The 18,289-nt window shown below is 33.9% G+C and overlaps 1 pseudogene; it reads left to right on the forward strand.

The window, feature by feature from the left end:
* Positions 1–7,275: 7,275 nt before the first annotated feature.
* Positions 7,276–13,273, forward strand: LOC125109762 (small nuclear ribonucleoprotein G-like; annotated as a pseudogene).
* Positions 13,274–18,289: the final 5,016 nt, after the last annotated feature.

Below are 18,289 nucleotides of genomic sequence, written 5' to 3' on the forward strand. Positions count from 1 at the left end.
GTTTGTGTCTGTGTTGCTGTGTGTGCCTTCCAATTCCTCTGAATAAAGAACACAAAGCAGAAAAATAATTCCTGGCTGAAGAAGAAAAAGAGATAATAAGGAGAAAACAGATCTTTTGAGATATGGGCTATTTTCCCTTTATCTGTAATAAGCATAGGTGGAAAGACAAAGGGATCATCATTAAAATACTTAGTACTATATGACTGATAATATTCTCAATTAATTTGCCTCTTTTTCTTAATTAATAACATTAATGTGAGAGATAATGCATTTACGAATGAATCATTCTGTTTTTCATTGTATTTGAAGGTTGTAGAATATGTCACCCCAAATAAGCCTCTTCAGCACAAGGGTTATTTTGAGCTGATTATTTTGAAAAACAGCAGATTAAAATAGAATAAAACAGAGTAAAAGTTACCCTTTTGTAAAACACATTTACATCAAATCTCCATTGGTACTACTAAGTACCTTCTGTACTAAGAAGGGAGGAATGACTAACTCACCAGAACCTCTTATCATAATGGAGAAAGCACAGATTTAAATCTATATAACAAATCTTTCTCTTATTTACCTTCATTTATCTGGTGGCCTCTCCTAATTGCACCCCTCTGTCACCTGACACACATACCTTTGTAGTTTATGCCACCCAGGAAAGGTACTCATTTTCCCTGGGCATCTCCCATAGATGGATAGATGATAGATAGATGATATATAGATAGGGTATACATGTTAATTAACTTCTATGTTGTTTTTTTTTTTCCTTCTTAATCTGTCTTTTATTATAGAGGGTCTCAGTCAAGAACTTAGAAGGTGAGAAGTAAAATTATTTTTCCTCCTCTACATATTTTACCAATGTTTTAAGTTGTAATTTTCTAAGAGATGGCAAATTATTTGCAACAAAGTACATTTCCAATAATTCTAAAGCTGTTGGGTTATACTGCTAGTGGATTCAATTTGTATATCCTTATTTTAGCCTTAATATAATGTTTCACATTACTAATATTGGAAATCTTTTTTTTTTAATGTATCCCTGCTTGTGTAGTGATTTTTAAATGAACATGCATGCCTATGTATTCTTCATTTGGTATGAGAGTTGGCATAAACTCACCAAGATTAAAAAAAATACATATATATACACACATACATATATATATATATACACATATACATACATACATACATACATATACATATATATGTATATGTATATATGTATATACATATATATACATTATATATATATATATATATATATATATATATATATATATATATAAAAAATATTGGGGGCACCTGGGTGGCTCAGTGGGTTAAGCCTTTGCCTTCTGCTCATGTCAGGATCTCAGGGTCCTAGGATCGAGCCCACATCTCATCAGGCTCTCTGCTTAGCATGGAGCCTACTTCCTCTTCTCTCTCTGCCTGCTGCTCTGCCTACTTGTGATCTCTCTCTCTGTGTCAAATAAATAAATAAAATCTTTTTTAAAAAATTGAAGAATAAATATTAATTCTGTTTCAAACATGAATTGTTCTTTCTATCAGTAGACTTTCTATGCTCTTATCCATGTGATTTGAAATGTTGGAACAATCTAACTCAGAAGGTAATTGCATATCAATCCATTCATTTCAGAAATAGCTTTTTAAATTGGTCATGGCACTGATAATGTAATCTTAACAAGAGATTTCTCTGTTAAAATAAAGATATTGGGGACGCCTGGGTGGCTCAGTTGGTTGGACTACTGCCTTCGGCTCAGGTCATGATCCTGGAGTCCTGGGATCGAGTCCCACATCGGGCTCCCAGCTCCATGGGGAGTCTGCTTCTCCCTCTGACCTCCTCGCTCATGCTCTCTCTCTCACTGTCTCTCTCTCAAATAAATAAATAAAAATCTTTAAAAAAATAATAAAATAAAATAAAATAAAGATATTGTATGATCTGGGAGGTGGCTACATTTAATATAAACTTCAAAAATTTTCTCAGAAAATCTCCCCTCCACCTCCATAAGATAGAGGGGCATCAAAAAAAAATCAATCAATGAAGAATGAACTCTCTTGAAAGAGATTGATCTCTTGAGAACTATTATCAGTAAAGGCCAGAGACAAGTATTACTAGAAAGAGCTTTCAGATTGACTTGTTTTGTTGTGTACTTGTTCTTTTAGAAGTAATATTTTGGTCTACATTAAAAAATTTGCTGTGATTTTGATGTAGTTGTAGATGTTTCATCACAAAATAGGATTTTAGCTGTATTGTATTATGTTTTCAATCATATTTTATATTAGGCAATTTCTAATAATAAGATGAGAAATAAGTATTGGATCAATGAGGTAGCTTAATTATTCTTCTAGCCACGGTATGTTAATCAGTATGGAACTCTCACTCTACAGTATATCAGAAAACCAAGTAAAATATATGAGGCATGTTTTCAAATTTTGTGCAACTGTCAACAAAGATTGTGATCTCTTTCAGAGGGAACACATGCAAAGTGAAATTTAGAATTTTCTGGCTCTGTCTGGGGGCCCAATTAGAGTAAAGTGTAAAGAGGTTGAATCCAAGTAGAACATAGGAATCTCAGGAATAAGAGAAACAGAAATTGAGTCTGGGCCTGCTATAGCAAAAAGAATTAAAAGGATAGAGTCGTGGGGACACCTGGGTGGCTCAGTCAGTTAGGCATCTGCCTTCAGCTCAGGTCATGATCCTGGGGTCTTGGGATCTAGACCTGCATTAGGCTTCTTGCTCAGTGGTGAGTCTGCCTCTCTCTCTTCCTCTGCCCCAGCCCAGTTTATGTCCTCTCTCTCTCTCTCTCTGTCTCTTACAAATAAACAAAATCTTAAAAAAAAAAAAAAAAAGTGTCAAGGAGAAGGAAGCTACCCAGAAGAGGAATTCCAGAAATGCAATACTGTCACTTTGTCTTTTGACAGATCCTCAGCTGTGCCTCCACTATTCAAGACTCTACAGTCCTGGCAGGATGCAGTGATCTGTGTTGAATGGAGACTCCAAAAGCCATAGAGGTCTGAGAGATACAGGAGTTCTAAGCAGCTAGAGTAAAACAAAACAAAACAACGCTTATTTCAAATCTAGGACAAAAGCTTATACTCTAGAAAGCTATCCTTTTTGAAAAAGGCTAGTTCAGCCCTTTATATAATTTATATCTATCTTAAAATAGCTTTAAAAGGGGCATCTGGGTGGCTCAGTGGGTTAAAGCCTCTGCCTTCAGCTCAGGTCATGATCCCAGAATCCTGGAATCGAGCCCCGAGTTGGGCTCTCTGCTCAGCACGGAGCCTGCTTCCTCATCTCTCTGCCTGCCTCTCTGACTACTTGTGATCTCTGTCTGTCAAATAAATAAATAAATAAATAAAATCTTTTTAAAAAATAGCTTTAAAAACAGGGGTGCCTGGGTCGCTCAGTGGGTTAAGCCTCTGCCTTCAGCTCAGGTCATAATCCCAGGGTCCTGGGATTGAGCCCCGCATCAGGCTCTCTGCTCAGCAGGGCCTGCTTCCTCCTCTCTCTCTGCCTGCCTCTCTGCCTACTTGTGATTTCTGTCTGTCAAATAAATAAATAAAATCTTTAAAAAATAGCTTTAAAAACAAATATTTTTATGAAGATTAATCTGATACACGAGTAAAAGAACTGTCTATGAGCAAAAATGCAACACTTCTTAAGGAGACTCAAATATCCACAGTAGTCAGCATACCATTAAAAATTAGGGAAAAAAGTTTTCCAGTTCCACATGTAAGGGGCTTGCATGTCACCACTCCCTCCTAGCAAGTAAAAAGCTTAAACTAAAAAAATCACCATCTCTTTTTATATCCAAAGATGGGAAGATGCGGGGCAGAATGCTGGCACCAAGATTAGGAAGACATATGGTGAATACTGGGAGTCAAAACTTACTGGAATTCTGGGAGTCAGCTTACTGGAGCAGAGTTGAATGAGTAGAAACTTCTGTAGGAACTGTCGCCAGAAGAGGAAAAACTGTGACCAATTCCTGGAGTTCAGTGAGGACAACTCTGACAGTTGATAATTTTGGTGAGGTGCCATCAGAGCCTAACTGTCCCTGGGGAGGGGAAATAGCCAGCTCTAGCCCACTCTTGTCATTCTGTTTCCCATCAGAGAGGAGGAAAACTGAGAAACACTTGTAAAATTCACAGTCCAGAGGCATAGGCTCACTCAAAGACTGAGACTTAATTATAGAGCTGTAAAACACTTCATCTCCCATGTGCCCTACCACCACATTACTAATGACCTATTTATAACAATTTGTTACATCCAATACCTCATGTCTGGCTATCAAGAAAAAAAGTGCCAAAGCATACCAGATAGCACAAATCAAAACCAAAACCAAAGCCACAATTTGAAAAGACAGAACAAACATCAGAACCAGACATGGCTGGGTTGTTGGAATTAGCAGGCTAGGAATTTAAAACAAGTGTAACTAGGGGCACTTGGTTGACTTAGTCAGTTGAGTGTGCGAATCTCAGGGTTGTGGGATTGAGCCCCGAGTCAGGCTCCACAATCAGTGGGTAATTACTAAAAATGTAAAAAATAGAAGGATAAATTATTTGTTAGAAAGAAGAAAAAATGAAATCATAAAATGCTCAATTAAAACCACAAAACAGCAAAAGAATGGAACATATAAAAACAAAGAACAAGGGCAACAAAAAGAAAACAGTAATAAATATGGTAGATATTAATTCAACAATATCAGTAGTCACTTCAAATGTCAGTGCTCAAAATGCACAATTTAAAAGAAAGAGATTTAAAGAGATTAGAAATACAAGACCTAATTATACATTGTCTATGAGAAAACTAGTTCAAATATAAAGATGCATACACATTAAAAGTAAATCGGTGAAAAAAATATATTATGCTAACTCTAAGCCAAAGAAAGCAAGAGAGGCTGTATAAATATCAGACACCATTTTAGCAAACAGTATACAAATAGCAAGAGGGATATTCTTCAAAATAACCAGCCTATAGTCTTAAAAATTTCAATGTTAAGAAACAAAGGCTCAGGAACTCTTCAGATGAAAGGAAGCTAAAAACATGGCAACTACATATAATGTCTGAACCTGGATTTAATCCTGGACCTGACTGGGGATAACAAATAGCTATAAAATACACCATTTTGACAGTTGATGAAACATGGATATAGATTGTGGATTAGATAATAGTGTGGCACCAAAGCTAATTTTCCTCATTTTAACTATATTGTAGTTATGTAACAGGATATTCTTGTTTTTTTAAAAGAATAGTCCCCAGAAAATTCTCAAATGTTTCAGAAAAAAAATATGCATATACACATGCAAACATACACATGAGAGGGAGAGGGACACAGAGAGAGAAATAAAGGGGGGGCAGAAAGAATGATTAGATATAAATAATAGGTGGATCTGGGTAAATGATATACCGGAGTTTCTTGTATTATTCTCACTTTTTTCTCAAGTTTTCTGATATATAAGAATGAAAAGTTACAAAAATATCAGGTAAGTAAAACCATTTAAAATGAATATGTGAAACAATGACTAAAGGAAAAATGGGAAAAATTGATATTATCACTCATCAAAGCATCAACTTTGGAGACTTGGAACTTAACAGGGATCCTAGAAATAATTTTGTCCTAATCCTCTAATTTCTGCATGGGGAACTCAGGTCTAGAGGAATTAAATAAATAATTTAGGGTACAAAACTAGTTAGCTGCAGAGCCAGGCTTATGATCCGAATTCTTTTACACACAGACCTATCTATTTTTCCCCATTAAATCTATTGTTTCTCCTCATAAGTTAAGGCATAAGTGCTATCTATTGACTCTTCTTATACAAATAAAAGGCACCATGTGACATGCAGAGCAGTCAATGGAGTCATCTGTAATTTCCTTCTTTTTTACTTGCCTTTCTCATAGTACCAGGTGAAATTACAAAATTCAGAGAAGTGGTATGATGAAAGATTTTTGTTTTGATATTATATTGATCTCCATTAATTTTACATGTTCTCCCACAAAACCTTTTTATTCATTCAAAAATAAACTTTAACATGCTATAATGGAATTATCTGTTCTCTGACACTACATTTTCAGACATACATGAATATTTCCTTAATACTTGAAAATAAACAAAGGCTCAAAATATCCATTAAAATAAGGGAGATGCTGGATAAATACCTTTGGTCGCTTGTAGACACAATCGCACAATGCATTATGTGGATTATAACACAATACAAATAGATGCATATCCCACTTAATTTTATTCCTGCATTTTACTTCATTTTGGTCACATTTTTAAAATGGATTTGAGGTTTAGACCCTTAATAAATCTTTGATATTCTCTCTACTTTGTGAAGTTCACTGGGATGAAGATTTAAAATGTAAACCATGACACTTGAATGAAAATTGAAAGAAAGCACAAACAACTCTACTATTGCATTACATCTTGGCATTTTATAGCGTGCATGCCTGTTTATTAAAAGAATGAAACAGTAACTCTCCGAGAGCAGAAGGTAGGAAAAAAATGCAATACAAAAAATACAATTCAACTTTAAAGTTATTCTGTTACTTGAGTTGAGGTGTTCTAAGCCACTATATAAAATATCACTAAGAGGGGCACCTGGGTGGCTCAGTTGGTTGAGCATCTGCCTTCAGCTCAGGTCATGATCCTGGCGTCCAGGGATCGAGTCCCACATGGCTCCCTGCTCAGCAGGGAGACTGCTTCTCCCTCTGACCCTTACCCCTCTCATGCTCTCTCCCTTTCTCTCTCTCTCCAATAAATAAATAAATAAATATTTACCAAAAAAATAACTAAGAAATTTTCTTCAACTTGTAAGTAGGTATAAAAAAACTGTGAAGTATAAAATGGTAAAGACTAAAACTGTGTCCAATTTTTTTAGCTTTTTAAATTTTTTATAATTTTCACAATTTATGTTTTCCTAGTAGTCCATTTTCAAAATTCCTGTGCTTTTCTACCAAAATGTTCTTATTATTTTTCTGTCTCCTTCAATCTGGAATTTTTGTGCTAATACTCATTTTTTTTTAATTTTCTTTTTCTCTACATCCAGTCTTGTAAAATCATGTCTATATTAATCATCCTATAAACATTTTTTTGTTAAGGGTTTTTTTGGTTCAGTTTTATTAATTCTTTAGTTTATGATCATTACTACTTTATTCTTACATTTATTTTTTTTTAAAGATTTTATTTATTTATTTGACAGAGAGAGATCACAAGTAGATGGAGAGGAAGGCAGAGAGAGAGAGAGAGAGAGGGAAGCAGGCTTCTTGCTGAGCAGAGAGCCCGATGTGGGACTCGATCCCAGGACCCTGAGATCATGACCTGAGCCGAAGGCAGCGGCTTAACCCACTGAGCCACCCTGGCGCCCCAATTCTTACATTTATTTTGTATTTTCTTGTAAAATGTTGATAAATTATTTTTTTAATTGTAATTATGGTTATAAAAAACTACTTATGAGTATCATTTAACATTTTTTCTTAAAATTTTTCACATATGTGGTAAAAAATTTCAAGTTAAAAAAAAGCAAGAATAAAATATTGCTTGTTTCCTCATTTTTAAGTTCTAATTTAATTGCAAGGTGCTCAGAAAATACTACCTATACACAATTTCTAATTTTTGGAAATTTTTAGTATGTTCCATCCTGGCAACAAATTCATAGTCTTTTTAAGTAAATATTTGAGAGATGTTTTTATATCAGATGCTTCTGTTTTTTAGTGCAGTGGTAACTTTTAATTATACCCTGCAAATATCTGGTACCCTCAGTTAATTTTTATGTAAATGATATGATGAGCACTTTAAGAGGTATTTAAGAATCCTAAAAATTTACAGTTTGTCAAATTCTCTCAATTTTGCTGAATTTTCCCAGTACATAAAGGTTATATTATATTTTTGGTAGATTATAATTTTTATGACTACAAAACATCTCTACCTGTCTTATTTTAAAATTTTACTTTAAGTCCATATTTGTCCAAATTTCACTGATGTTGCCAGACTTTGATTCTACAACATCCTTGTAATGTCAGTATTTTCAACCACATTGTGCTATTACTGATGCTTCCTTTTAAATTTATAGCTTCATATTTTAACATTCACTGAGAAAATCTATCTTATTAGACACAGATATTTTTCATTCCACTTATTTTAAGATGTGATATTTTTGTTAACTTTATTTCAGGCATGGTGTTTCATTTAGGGAAAGGCATAGTCTTTTCTTAATCGATGACATATATTCTTTTCCTTCAGTAATGTGAACACTAAATAGTCTACTTTTATTGTTCAAATGGTTACCTTAAAAATTGTAATATTTTATTATATTTGTATCATATATAAAATATAATATCTATATACAATATAATATAAAAATCATAAATATATTATGATGAAAGTCATATAAATTCTCCCACCTTAGATCGAACTAATCAATATCCCTAAGATGTTATAGTAGTTACCTTCCCCAATGACCTCCAAAAATTTGTTGAAATGACCTGCAATTTTTATCCCTATCAATAAAACTTTTTACATTATTCCTCTGCATTTTTAGAAAATACTTCTTACCACTTATTTTAAACTTTACAGTTACATTATCAATTGTTATAAACTTAAAGTTATAAGTTATAATAGTTTCTTACTCAAGTGTTTGTCTAATGATCTTCATATTCTGTATTATTCCTTAATTAGTTCATTTGCTTGCTTAGAAACATTAATCAGTTCACTATTGATAGAGATGAAGATAAAGATGTGGAATTAAGGCAAATCTCCTCATACATAAGCAATCAGTGGTATATAACTGAAAACTATCTTCTTAGAACCAAATAATGTATAATATTTTAGCCTTAGCAGAAAGTCCAACAAAAGGATGATGAGTCAAGTGAGCATGAAGCACATTTTTTTCAATTAGTTTGTCTATAGAAGGATAGGTCAGCTCATGAAGAACTTCTGTTTCTTTTAGTAGTTTTAAAGAAATATGGTTATGAAACTTCTGCTACTGAGTTGCAGTAAATCACATTTATATTTTTACAAATAATGCCCTTTCTTCTTCATGTTGCTGTTTCTTAAGCTTATCATTTAACTGTGAGGTTGACAATCATAATTGTTGATAGCTATTTTTTTTATTTAAAAAATACATATACTTGCACTATTTACACATTAGTAATGAGGTATAATTATAATTTTTAATTTTAAACTGTTATTGTAGTTAATGCAATTTGGATTGGTATTGCAATTAAATGTTCATCAAAAATCACCAAATACATGTATATTTAATGAGTTTATTGAAATAATTTATTATGTAAGCTCAGAACCTTTGGTAAAATAAACATGGATGTAAATGGATTAAATGACTGAATTCAACCATATCATCCTCTACAAAATTTGAGGCAACACAGGCGACCTAGGTGATATGTAAGTTTAATATGGACACAGCACAAATTAGGAGGAAAGTGACTTAGATGATTAAAATCACAAAAATTTGAAACATGAGCCCGACAAGAGACTGTGATGCTTGTTAATTTGTGAGGCACTGAGTATACTCAAAAAAAAAAAAAAAAAAAAAAAAAAAGGCTTAACAAAATCAACCGTGTGCCTCCTTAAATGGCCTTAAAAATAGAGAAGAGGTTATGTGATAAATTATCACAGCAAATGAATAAAAAGTTCAAATGCATTAGAGACTCAACCAGGTGTGTACTTGAAATTGAAAACTGAATGTTGCAAGTACTATCATGAACATAAGCAAATAAGATATGTCTTTGTCCATCCATTCACTTTGTGACCTGTGAATGATGTTTATTCAGATTACTTCAGCATTGCACACAAAAGCCCACACCATGGATTCCAGGATCAAAATGTTATTGAAAATAAATAGTTCTACCAAACTAACTGAAATGTTAAATGTAAACAAGAGCCATGAAGTATCAACTAACCATGTAGTTTTTAATTCCAGGTGGTGATAAAAATGGCAAAAAAATAATGTGAACAGTAGGAGAAGTGAAAACCAGGTTATAGACTCAAATTTTATTTTGTTATAGATTTATTGTTTTTTTTTCCCAATTTCCTCATTCTGTGTGTGTGTTTCTTGAAGTGATCATAAACTTAATAATCAAAACCACATGCGACTGTTTATTATTATTATCCACCAATACAGATCAAATACATTTTTTCCCATTTTCTACTATATTACCTCAGATCCTTGAAGTAGATACAATCTTGACTCATTTTCTGGAGGCAGATATTACTGTATCTGTCACTAATTTTCCCTTTCTAATATTGGCTATTGAGGTAGATTGAATTATGGCTTTAGCTTCGGCATGGTCTTAGCATGAGTCTGGTATCCTTGTTGGCCTCTTGATCTAGGAGTTTTGGCCATAATTGGCTTGCTTGGACTAATGGCATGTCATGATCACTGACAGTGTGCCATTTCTGAATCTAAGAAGCCCCACATGGTTCTGTGTGGTGTATTGTGTTTTTGCCATTACTATGAGGAGGGCGTTCTCTGGTTGATCTGCTGATCCAAGGAGGATGAGATACATGTGGAACAGACCAGAACCTGCAGATCTACAGTTCTGCCCAGATGAACCCATCCTGGAGTAGATAACCCCCAGCTGACTCTTAGGTTCATAAGGGGGCATAATCAGATTTAGTTAAGCTGCCAAGCTGAGCTGGGCCTTGGTTAGCCACCCAAGTGTCAGCATCAACAAACCTCTTGTTTTTAAGATAGTTGATATGAAGACATGTGTTTTTGTTTTGGCAATAGCTAATACAGAATTTTTTTTTTTTAATGGATGTTCCCATGTGTTTCTTCTGTCTCTTTTCTGAATTGGGTAACTGAAATTAAATAACTGAGTAAGTTACTAAGTGCTCCTCATTAATTTGCTATAGTATGAGGAAATCACGGTATATATTCCATAAACAGTAAACTAACAGGGCACATGAATATTAGGTTCAGTTTATGGAGGTAATTCACAAGAGCAATGCTTTGGGAAAGCTTGTGTATTTTTAAGAGTTACCTAGCTTTCTTTTTGGTCTAGTCATTGAGATTTTTTTTTTTTCATTTTTCTTTGATGAAGGTATAAATAATTGTTGATAGCTCAAAATCATGCTCAAAATCATAAATCCAAACCTTTAAGTATTACTTTCACTTAAAGTCCACTCAAAACACTTTAGTAACTTTCCTTTTCCTAGACATACTCTAGCTGGAAAAATTCTCCTAAATGCTGTTGCTCTCAACACATTTATAACTTGTCAACATTGCCCTTACTTTGCCTACTCATGTTTTATCCTCTTAAAAGTAAGGATTTTACGGAGTCACCTTCAGAGTGATACAAAATTGAATTCACACTGACATTCCCATAAAGTTTCTCCTGGACTTTACTGTGCTGTGGCAAACATTTACGAGACTATTGACTGGAATTACTAGTTCAATGTGTATTCAAACTTTAAATACCTCACAAAGAATCCAATCTGTATTCTCTCACCAGTATAGCAGTTGTGTCTGGGAACCCAGCAGTAACCTGACCAAGATAGAGTCTGTATCATAAAGACAAAAGAAAACAAAACCTCTTAAGTCAGCAATATAGCAGAAATCAAGATAATATTGCATATGCTTTTTGAACACCTAGTGAGGCAAGATACCAAAAGCAAGCATGAATATAAAACCAGTGTAAAACTGGTTTCCCCAACCAAGACAATTTAATCATGTTGCAAAAGAAGAAAGATTACTTGCTATTCTACTGTGTACAACTGTCAGTGTTATAGGTTAGAATGACTAGATTTAGACAAGTTACTAAAGGGATAGCCTTAAAATCATCAAGTTTTAATAGCATTTTTATTTTTGAAGGGATAAAAAATTAAAAATTTTAAAATTTGAAAAGTAGGGACGCCTGGGTGGCTCAGTTGGTTAAGCGGCTGCCTTCGGCTCAGGTCATGATCCCAGCGTCCTGGGATCGAGTCCCACATCGGGCTCCTTGCTCAGCGGGGAGCCTGCTTCTCCCTCTGCCTCTGCCTACCGCTCTGTCTGCCTGTGCTCATGCTCGCTCCCTCTCTCTCTCTCTAACAAATAAATAAATAAAATCTTAAAAAAAAATTTTGAAAAGTATAATCACTTTTGAGAACATCACTTTTAAGTAAGTAGGCAGGAATCCCTACAAAAATTTTATTTTTTGAAAGTTTTTATTTTAATTTTAGTTAACATATCATGTTATATTAGGTTCAGGTATACAGTATAGGTATTCAACACTTCCATATATTACCCAGTGCTCATCAAAAGTGCCATCACCTATCTCATCCATCGCCCCAATCACCTCCCCTCCAGTAACCACCAGTTTGTTCTCTTAAGAATCTGTTTCTTGGTTTGTCTCTCCTGTCTTTGTTTTTTTTTCCCTTTGTTAATTTGTTTTGTTTTGTAAATTCCACATATGAGTGAAATCATGTCTTTCTCTGACTGATTTATTTCACTTAACATTATACTCTGTAGCTCCATCCATGTCATTGCAAATGGCAAGATTTCATTTTTTTTAATGGCTGAATAATATTACATTGTATATGCCACACCTTTATCCATTCATCAATTGATGGAAAAAATTCATTTTTAACAGGAATAAAATAGAAGAGAGTGAGTATAAAATAAAATATGTGTGCAATATGATAAAATTGTGTGTGTGTGTATACCAATACATCATTCCTGCCAAATGTTTGCCATCTACCTAAAGGATGTGAAAGAACTAAATTTATCATGCTTGGTAGGATTTACATTATAAATGCTGGAGACCAGATTCCATTTATTGAGTTGGAATACCCTGTGTTCAGAAATAATTGAAAAAGTTTATCTGCCTAGTATTTTCCAAGGGACTAGGAGTGTGTTGATTATACGAGCTGAGTCATACTTCCTGTGGCAATGAGAGATGACTTAGCATGAAAGCCATCACATACAAATTTCTTTTTTTTTTCTTTTTTCTTTTTTTTTTTTTTTCTCAAGACTTTAAGCCAGGGGGCCTACTACAAGGGCATGAAGGATGACATGAATTCTGTTTGGAGACATCTTTGAGCTCACCTAGTAGACACTGTGAGCAAAGTTCACCCTACCAAGTTGAAAAAACTTACAGATAAAAAATTATCACTGAAATTAAATGGTGGCAGATATGTCCAAGAAATATTGCAAGGTTTGATCCCTTTATGAATCTTGTGATAGATGAATGTGGGAGATGACAAGTCATGGGCAACACAACAATACTGGAATGGTGCTATTATAAGAAATAGTGTCATTATGTTAGAAGCCTTGGAACAGGTATAAACAATGGATGTGTTCACTGGAAGAAATAAACAGCTTCCACATGTCCTCTCTTCAGAGCACCTGTTTTATTACAAGGTAAAATCTACTCATGTGCATTTTCATATTGAACTTTTTTGTTAAATACACTCTTGTTAATAGTAAAAAAGAAAAAGAAAAACAAGCAAAAAAACCTCAGCACCAAGAAGTGGAGCTTATAAAATGAAGGGTAGAGACAGCATAAAATATACATTAATTATTCTAAAGGAAAAAACTGTGGACATTTTAGAATATAGAGTACAAATGAGAAGAATATAGGTTTTTGAAGGTTATGATAAATTTGCAATTTTTTTAAAAGTAAGAACATATCCAAACTGATTTTATCTGGTTCTTGTTAAAGCATTGTCCTCAAGAAGAGTTATACAGAAAACTAGATTTCAAGTAGGTATAGGGGTGTATAGTTCAGGAGATACACAGGTTTAGATTATTGGATCCTAAACCAATTTTATCAAGAGAATTTCAGCACATGCTCATGTAATTAATGGATTTACCAAGTACCTCATGATGAAGAATTGGCTGGCCTAGTGCAATGGCTTATTAAAGATTCAAGCTTGACGTTAGGTGGGAGATAATATATTGAAAGAACAGAGATCTTCCTTAGGATAGATTTTATTCTTTGAATTAGAAACCATTATATGATACTTTCATAGTCAGAATACAGGAACCAGGAAATCAAGGAGTGGTCATGGGAGTGGCTTCTCTCACTATTATCCCTAGTAAATTACTCAAAAGAACTTTTTCTTTTTATCTGGCAACTTTGAGCTCCACTTTTGAAAGGGACTTAGTCCTCGAGAAGTGTATGCTTCCTCTATGGGTGGACAACACTAGTACTGTTGAATTGGAAAACAGTCTTGCCAACTGGCAATTTTGGGCTCCATATCCACTGAATGAACAGGCAGAAAGTTTATGCTAATGGCTGACGTGATTGACATTGATTGTCGATACGTAACTATTTTATTTTCACACAGTAGGAACACAGAAGAATCAATACATTTAAGAGAATAGACTTAATACTTCTCTGTGCAGTAGTAAAGATAATTAAGAAAAACTAGAGAAGCCAAAAAAATGAAAACTATTGAGGACTCAAATCCTTCAGAAATGAAGAGCTTGAATCATTACACCTGATTAAAGAACACCAAATATGTTCTGGCTGAAAACACATAAAGTATAGAATTGGTAGGAGAAGAACAAATTTGCAGATATCAAATGTAGCATCATGATCAATTACAAAAATGAGGGCTGTGGTAGTTTTGTGTATGTATATATTTTTTTCTTATTATAGGTATATATTTATTTCTATACATCTATTTTCATCTCTTTCTCCTCTCTTATTACTTTATAAACAAGTTAATGGAGGCTAGCCTTACATATTTTTCTTTACATAACAAATATTCAATGAAATGGTCACTGGATTTGAGTAGTAACTAGTACAGCTCATGATGGGATACAATGACAATTGGACTTTGTGTCCCCTCATTTTGGGGGAAGAGGAGAACCTCAACCCTTGTGTAAAGAAAAATTACATCTTTACAAGTGAAAACATGAAGTTATTTTTGTTGTTTTATGGAAATTAAAACACTTGTACAAAGGTGAATAGCTTTCAATTATGTGAATGTGAATAGCTGTCAATTTAGAATATGAGTAATCAATGTACTATTAGCTGCAGATCAGCCCTTTCTTCCCTTGAGTTGTTACATTAGACCTAAATACTAGTTTTTAGCCATGTGATGTTGATATTAACCTTTGTCTAGAAAGAGATTGCAAAACTAGATCAGCATGAAGGGGTTGATCTCTTTTGTCTTGAGAAGTGGTACATTGGAATGTGGAATGTGAAATGTAGTGTTAACCTCAGAGGCCACCATGAACCAGGTGAAGTTCAAACACTTTAGTGGGTTTCTCTGCCATTCAGTGGGCTGCTGTTGTAGACCAACCACAGCTCATACACCTTGCAAGTTTCTCCATCACCTGAGGAGTTGATCCACAAGCTTTAGTTTACTTATCACAGTCTGAGTGTTCCTTTCCCCTACTTTCTCTAAAGAGGTCTTAATCCCAGACTATAGCCTGCCCCCATTATAAGTTTCTAAGAAAGGTCTTATTTCCTTTTCCTCAGCGCTAGAGGGAGGAAGAACTTTATACATTTGTTATTACTGTACTCCTGCATCTTCTATTTCTGTACATCCTATTTGGTAATCACCTTTTACTAATTAACAGTTCTCGGTGTTAAATTCCCCATATTCATATTATTGATATAGTTTCTGTCTTCTGATGTGACCCAGACTAATACAATCATAGTTTTTGTTGTATCTCTATTTCTCTGGACCTTCTGTTGCTTTACTTCATTCCATTTCTATTATCCCATTCCAATTATTGTCCTTAAGCTGAAATTTAAAAGCTGAGGAGTAATAATATTTATTGAGGATTGCATTCTTTAACTTTTAAAGCAAGAGAAACTGTGGCATTTTTTCCTCTTAGGAAAAATAGCATTTTAAAAAATATTAGCTATATCCATTTTCTTATGTTAAGGAAACCTTAGACTATTAAGATGGTGATCCGGTATCAAAGTCCAAATTCAAAGTACTAACATGCCGTTCATATCTAACCACCATCTCTCCAACTCTAGATGAGTTTCATCAGGCATCTCCCATACAGATAAGACATATAAATGAATGACCACTGGAGTATGAAACTATTCATATGTCGTTATAAAATAAAGTTAACTCAGTGTGGTAAATTGTTTATGGGTAAAAGCTGAGGAAAAAATAAATACTAAGCTATAAATACAATTTAGAATAGGAGGCAAAGGAAGAGGACATTACCTGATAATGTGAATCTTATTATTGACATCATGTTCAGCCCATAGAAGGTATTCAAATAACACTAATCCATAAGTGTAGTCAGAATCTAAAGCCACAACACTAAGCCATTTAAGTGTAGTCAGAATCTAAAGCCAGAAGGACAAAACTGTCATTTTGTAATTACTAGATACTTCATGTTCATTGTCTAGATATAAAATTCAGTTTGGGTTCATACTTCTTTTCTCAGTATTACTGCAATCAGCCAAAATGTTTATTCTTTGTTTTTGTTGGTGTTAAGAATTTTTCCTTTTTTTAAAGATTTTATTTATTTATTTGACCAAGAGAGACACAGCAAGAGGGAATACAAGCAGGGGGAGCCGGAGAGGGAGAAGCAGGCTTCCTGCTGAGCAAGGAGCCTGCTGTGGGGCTCGATCCCAGGAACCTGGGATCATGACCTAAGCCGAAGGCAGATGTTTAATGACTAAGCCACCCAGGTGCCCCCAAAACGTTTATTCTATCTAAAAATGCCAGTATTTCACAATGGAATGATCAAAGCAGGAATGTATGCTATATTATAGGAAAGAACCTCCTAAATATGAGAAAATGAATTTTACTTTCATTGTTGTTTCCATCAAAGGGGTAAGATAAAGAATTAAGCAAAAATACATTGATCTTTCAAGTGGAGAGGACATTAATAATATTGATTTAACCAATGAAACTGCCTTTTGATTTGGAATGGTAGTCAGGCTTTATATTATGAAACAGTAAATAGGAAGCATTTTTAAATCAATGTGACAAGTAAACTTTATTAATATTTTAACCACAATAAATGTGACAAATCCCTCTTTTCCATTATCAAACTGATTATATTTTAGATTACTCTTTAGATCTAAAGATAAAGATATTTTACTTCCTTTAGATGCAACCAGATGAAGCCTGTGGAACAGATGGAGGGCACAACCTGGAATGGAGCCTTATGGAGACATATTTGTCATTAAATCTCCACAAATCACACTTTACCACTTCATGTGGTGTACACCTATGGCTGCTTGATTATGTACTTTGCTGCCACACAAGAGACTCTGTAGCCCTGTAAATGCCTATTTTGTTGTCTTTATAATGTGCCTTAAAACAATAACAAAATAAGGGAACTGGAGTATCATAGAGAGATAATGTCCACAGGAGGTCATAAGATACTTTAACAAGACCGCTTCCTGCCAAAATTCCTGTTTTATATTCTAGCCCTATGTTCCCCAGAGGTGAAAATGGGAGTTTGCCATTTAAGATTGATTTTCTTAGTTTCTTATGATATAAATGCACCTGTTCAAAATAACTTTGCATTGATAGACTGAAGAAAATTTGTTCTAAATGTTCCTTCTCATAAGCCCTGTATTTTGCCTAGAACAGGAGTTGATCTTTGAAAACTGATTCTCAAAACAGCAAGTTGTTCAAGGGGTAGAATTTGTAGTATTTTATAAACATATAATCTTGGAACTCCTGACTGGCTAAGTCAGTTAAGCATCTGCCTTCAGCTCAGGTCATGATCCCAGGGTCCTGAGAACATATAGTCTCAACATACTAATCTCAAATTGAATTTTTGAAAGATCCCACCCATGCTTTTATGGCTTTTATGTTTTAAGGAGATAGATTTTGTGTTTTAAGGAGATTCTGGACTCTGAAAATTAAAAATTGTATCTATGAATATTTTATGTTGCTCATTGTATCTTATAAATGTAAATAATGTGATTTTTTGTCTACTTATACTGTATTTTAGGTCAGTGCAACAGTAAATCCTCAGTTTATTATCCACAGGAGTAAAAATTGACACTGTATAGCAAACAGGTTCATAATTTCTATGAAGTTTTCACAGTATTAAAATAAACCGAGTAATGATTTTAGATTTCTAAAATGTAAAAACAATAGAAAATTAAAAGAAATACACACATTTTTTTCAGTTTGAGACATGTAAAAATATCTAAAAATGCAAGTTATATAAATAACTACAAGAACTTTAAATTTCAAATAAAATTCACAAATAAGAGGTCATAAGGAAGTGGATGGTTTAATATAAAAAATTAATTTGAATAAGTTATATTTCAGTTTGGAGAAGAGACAGATCAATTGAAATAGAGTCAAAATGTACAAGGAGATCTTGAAGAATTGAAAACTCGGTTTCTTTCTCTTT

The sequence above is a fragment of the Lutra lutra genome, chromosome 1 (assembly GCF_902655055.1).
Source record: "Lutra lutra chromosome 1, mLutLut1.2, whole genome shotgun sequence".
Classification (NCBI taxonomy): domain Eukaryota; kingdom Metazoa; phylum Chordata; class Mammalia; order Carnivora; family Mustelidae; genus Lutra; species Lutra lutra.